Source organism: Coenobita brevimanus, chromosome 63, assembly GCF_032717465.1.
Source record: "Coenobita brevimanus isolate Jiangsu-jjx chromosome 63, ASM3271746v2, whole genome shotgun sequence".
Classification (NCBI taxonomy): domain Eukaryota; kingdom Metazoa; phylum Arthropoda; class Malacostraca; order Decapoda; family Coenobitidae; genus Coenobita; species Coenobita brevimanus.
Genome location: NC_137016.1, coordinates 3,346,883 through 3,352,882, shown reverse-complemented (window position 1 = coordinate 3,352,882; position 6,000 = coordinate 3,346,883).

The window sequence follows — 6,000 nt, the reverse complement described above, 5'->3', positions numbered from 1 at the left end:
ACATCTACTTTATTAATACTGACGTAATATATTTTTACGAGCACAAGTCATTATGTCTCCAAATATCTGAGAGAGAGAGAGAGAGAGAGAGAGAGAGAAATCCTACTCAGCATATCCCCTCCTACCTGGAAATACATGAGAGAGAGAGAGAGAGAGAGAGAGAGAGAGAGAGAGCACTTGGTATATCCCCTGTTTCGTGGAATTCCACACTATTGTACAGTACGTCACCCTCCCTTTTCCCCCCCTCTTTCCATTACCTCCTCATCCCCATTCTTCCCCCCTCCTCTCTCTACTCCATGCCCCTCCCCCTCCCTTTCTTCTCTTCCTCTCTCTTCCTGCCTCCCCACCTCCCATTCCCTGTTTCCTCCCTTCCATTCATCTCTCCCTCCCTTTCCCTACTTCTCTCCCTCCCCTATCATTTTCCTTTGTTCCTCCCTATTACCTGTCTACCTCTCCACTCCACTGCCTCTCCCTCCCTCTTCCTATCCCTATATCGCACCTACCTACCTACATACCTACCTCAAAATACTTATTTGTCATTCATCACGTCTCTTTCCCCCATATCTAATCACCACCCATCCCAGCTGCCTACCAATCTAGTCACCTACCTACCTACTTACCTACCTACCCTTCCCTTTTCGTTGCCTTTCCCCCTACCTCCTTCTCCAACCCACCTACGTGCTTACATACCTTTATCTTCCTTCCCTCCTCGTTCCTCTCCATCCCACTTACATACCTACGCACAGTACCTACAAACTTACCTGTCTCTATCGTCTCCCTGCATCATCTGCCACACTCTCCTGCTTCTCGCTCCCTCCCCATCCCACCTATCTCCCTCTCCTGCCTCTCCCTCCTCCAAAATCCCACTCAGCTCCCTCTCGTCCTTCCCCCTCCCCATCCATCTCACCTCTTTTCTCCCTTGCCTCCCCCTCCCCCTCCATCCCACCTACCTTCCTCTCATCTTCTTCCTCCTTCATCCCACTTACCTTCCTCTCCTCCCTCCTCGCCCCCCTCCCACTCCATCTCACTTATCAACGCACCGACCCTCCTGCCCACCTACCTCCCCACCTCTCATCACCCTCACCCCGCCCGTATTTCCCAGGAGATAGTAATAATGGGCATAGATAACGAGAGATACGTCACCTGAGATAGTCCGTCACTCGACACAGGAAGCAAGCATGGCTCACTCATTATATATATGTTACACATCCCCTCAGACACTAGTTATATTCCCACATTATATATATATATCTTACACATCCCCTTAGACACCAGGTATATTTCCACATTACAGTACTTACATATCCCCTTACACACTAGATCTATTTCCACAGCTAAAAATAATCGCATGGAATAATATATGTATGCACGTACCCACTTCACACGTATTCACCTCAGTCAGCAAAATAACACGCATGGAGTTATATTGTACCCCTAGACACGAGGTAATTCCCCAAACTGAATAATGATATTTCGGAATAGTATCCTTCAAGTATCCACGTGTCCACTTCACATGTATCCACTTCTGTCAACTTGAAAAAAAAAGAAAAAAAAAAAAAGTAAAAATCATTGTCGTTCTGAAGGTGGTATTGCGCAGCGATTTAGTGAATTGGTTTAGAAAAACAGATCTAAATTATGAGGAAAAAAAGGCAAAGTCCGTACTAGCCAGCTTAGGAGGTTTTCTAGGACCTCTTTCTCAGCAATTTCTTTCTAGGACTTCTTTCTTAGCAATGTATCTCCAGGACCTCTTACCATTTATTTTCTAGGACCTCTTTCATATCAGTTTATTTCTGAATACAATCGGTTGATAGTCGTTTGCATGTGATTTATTCAATTTATGTCTGTATTACAAAGGCAGATATTATGTAAATGCAAAAAACAAAACAAAATGTTATATGCAAGCTAAATAGCTAAAACTGATATGCTAAGGAACCGAAGGAAATACAGGACGGAGAACCAGGGACCAAGGATAAGGTGGTGGTGTTCAGCTGTGATCAGGAATATCTCAACACTACTTGAATAATTATGAAACTCTCATATAACATTCTGTAATAATATGTGCTGGAATTTGGAAGATGCATCACTGTATTTCAAAAGCCATTGCTCATTGTCTTGTTTTTGATCGTAAGGAAGTAGATCCATATTACACAGTGACAGTAAGAGTACATTAGGGAGGGCGGTTTGGACTGGCGAGAGGGAGAGGGGATGAAGAATGATAATTTATTAGAAGGCATAATTGTTGTGGTTACCCTGGACGAATGCTGAGAGAGAGAGAGAGAGAGAGAGAGAGCAGACATTAAAATACAGCCAGACAGCCAGAGATAGACAAACAAAAAGACTTAGGAATCACTGTCATCCCTACCCCCTTGCATAAGCTCTTGATCTGGCCATCCGACAACAGACACACATTAAACCACCAAAGAGTTATGAAGGACGAAGCTGTGGGCTGACCTGCAATCACGAAGGTACGAGACTAATGTGGGAAAATGGGGAACGGTGGGAAATTTGTGTGAGTGAGGGAGCTGGGAATACTTATGTGAGTGAGCATATTCTGACGCTGGGTGATATTTATAGACGGGGTGTTAGGCTAGATGTATACTTGAGCTATTGGGGATTATCTGGGATGTTGTGTGGCTATATCTGGCACATCTCTCTCTCTCTCTCTCTCTCTCTCTTACATACATAAATTCATCTATACATTGATATTGATAAAGATAAATAGATTGGCACTGATAATGAAACAAAGATAGGTAGATAGATAGATAAATACAGCTATTAAGATTACTAAATAAACAGATATTTAGAAAGATAGATGGATAGATAGATAGATAGACAGACAGACAGACAGATAATCATCACTTGAACACAGCTTTTTATCCAATCCAGAACCCCCAGTGGCAACGTCCAAGCAAGTTCAAAGTCCCACCCCCTCCTCTTTCTCACTGGTCTAGCCGCCCCCTCTCCCGTCTCCCTGGACCCACCCCACCCTGCTCTGGTAACCCCTAGCCCCGGGAATTCCGCCTGGTAAAGATAGCGTGTGGGTCGCGATAACCACCACTAAGGGAGATACCGCAGCGCTGATAGCAGAGAGAGAGAGAGAGAGATTAGTCACGTTACTATGCCCTAATCCCAACATATTTGACGTTTCATTTGATTACGTTTCGGAATTTCAAGACTTTTATCGACATTTATTTTTGTTTCCTCAAACAGACAGGCCAGGAAGTCAACAGCCTCCTTCGTGCCCCACTTTTGCACAGTCATTGTTGCATTTCCCATTTTTTGTTCCTACTGCTTCTCTCTCTCTCTCTCTCTCTCTCTCTCTCTCTCTCTCTCTCTAGCAAGGTTTCATTGCCATGGTATCAAAGGGGGATTTTCTGATTACTTGTGCCTGTGAGTTATATGTAGGATGGAGTTGAGGAGTGCATGGAGGAGGCTGGCTGGAGTGGTGTGTGAGTGTGTGTGTGTGTGTGTGTGTGTGTGTGTGTGTGTGTGTGTGTGTGTGTGTGTGTGTGGATAATAACTCCTTAGATAGATAGATAGATAGAGACGGAGAGAGGGGGGAAGATAGATACACTAAATAGATATTACAAAGCAAGGAATTCTACGAAACTTTGTAGGCTATTGTGAAAACTGTCGTAAAGATTGTTGTACCGTCTCCTGTACCAACGGCGAAGGCATGAATTTAATGTTTGTTGGCAGGGCATTAGGGCAACCAACAAAAACGGCGTGCCTTATACATTACACTCATATTTTTCTTCATTTGGCTTTTTATTAATTTCATATATCACCATTTCTCGCCCTCACCCTGTCCATTCTTCTCGTCCTTTCCCTTTTCCCGTCTCTTCTTCACTCCCTCCACCTTTCCCTCTCTTCGTTCCCTCCCCCTATCCTTCTCTCCAGTTTTTCTCTCCATGCATCTTTCTCCTTTCTTCTTTCCCCCACCCTCCTTTTCTTCCTTAATACTGTAATTCCTTTTCACCCACATTATCATTTTTTTTCCATTTTCCTATATACCGTAGTGCATATTTTCCCCTGGTCTTATAAAATTTCTATGCCCGTTTTTTCTGAGCTAATGTAGTCCTCGCTATTTCCAGCCAGTTTCAGCTGGAAGACTGAGGTGGGGGGGGAGCATTTATTTCCTTCCCTTTTTTTTTATCCTTTTATTTTTTATTTTATTTCTTTGGATGGGGGTGCCTACAATTCTTTCACCTTAACCTGATCTTGATTTTCCTCCTTTGGCAGTTTATTCCACGTAGTTTAGAGGTAAGAAGAATTAATTTTATATGCCTCTCCAACTTTCCATGACCTTTCTTCGTGACTATGTTCAAGTAATAATCTGTTGTTGCAACTGAAGATTCAAGATGGACAGATGGCAATTTTAGGCCGGGTTGAAGTGAAAAGGTTTTAGTATTGACAAAGCAGCGTACTGCACCCATCCTCTTTTCGTATATTGTAAACTCTCTCTCTCTCTCTCTCTCTCACACACACACACACACACACACACCATCGAACACATTATTTCTCTGCTCTGTAACACCATCCATGCCTGTGTTTGTTGTAAAATATCCCCTCAGGCACCTACCCCTGCGCCAGAGTCTGTACCGGCGCCTGCAGGGACTACCAGGGCTCTTATTTACGGTGGCCCTGGGTTTACCATATCACCTGGACTTCCCTTCACAGCTCCTTTTTTAACCTTCCTAGGACAATTTGGAATTCCGGGAGGGCGACATATTGCCAGTGTATACATCCAGCCAATTTATCTTTCTGCCTATTGTCTGATGCAGTATGCTGTGAGGAAGGTTATTTAGGCTTAACAGATGTTCTTCCCTTCAAAGTTTATTTTTCCCCCATTTTTTTTCCTCTTTGGACAGTTTGGAATTCCAGGAGGGTTGATAAATTGTGCATCTTTCTATGGATTTATTTTTCTGACTATTTTCTGACTTAGAATTCTCTCATGCTTTAAATGAGTTTCCTTTCACTGTTTGTTGTTTATTTTTTTTAATCCTCTTATGTCAGTTAGGAATTCCAGGTCATTAAAAAATCCTCTTCTGTCCATCTGTCTGTGTACTTAAAACTGTCCATCTGTCTGTGTACTTAAAACTGTCCATCTGTCTGTGTACTTAAAATTGTCTAAAATTGTCCATCTATCTGTGTACTTAAAATTGTCCACCTGTCTGTGTACTTAAAATTATCCATCTGTCTGTGTTCTGTGTACTTAAAATTGTCTATCTGTCTGTGTACTTAAAATTGTCTATCTGTCTGTGTACTTAAAATTGTCCATCTGTCTGTGTACTTAAAGTTGTCCACCTGTCCGTGTGCTCAAAATTGTCCATGCATGTATTTATTTGTCTGTCTGTTGCTTGACATCGTATGCTGTGAAGGAATACCTAAACAAAAGGGCCTCCAGGCATGTCAGTCCGTCCCTTCTCAGTACTGAAGTAACGACCCCTTTCCACAATACCTCTCTCTCTCTCTCTCTCTGCCGTATTTCCCCACATTGTTCCTTCGTTTCGTCCGGGGTCATTAAAGTAGGTAATGATGGTGATAGTGATAGCAGCAGTAACAGAGCTGGGGTGGTAGTAGTAGTAGTAGTGGTAGTAGTAGTAGTAGTAGTAGTAGTAATAGTAGTAGTAGTAGAGTAGTAGCAGCCTAAGTGTCGTTGTTGTATCGATAGTAGCAGTAATAGCTACAGTAATAATAGCAATATAAACGCAAGAGCTGTAGTAGTAGTTGTAGTAAGATAGCTGTAGTAATAATAGCAGTAGCAGTAGTAATTGCACCAATGAAATAGTTGTGGTGACAGTATGACACTAGAAAAAAGTGTTTGGATCTTATGGTAAGGTAAAGTAGTAATGAGGAACTTCAAAAAATAATAATAATAATAATAATAATAAATTAATTAATACAGCGGCGACTTGTCTTAATCATAGCAACAGTATTATGGTAGAACTACAGTAGCATTTCCGTGATTTTCCCTTAATACTAAATCATCATTCTTCA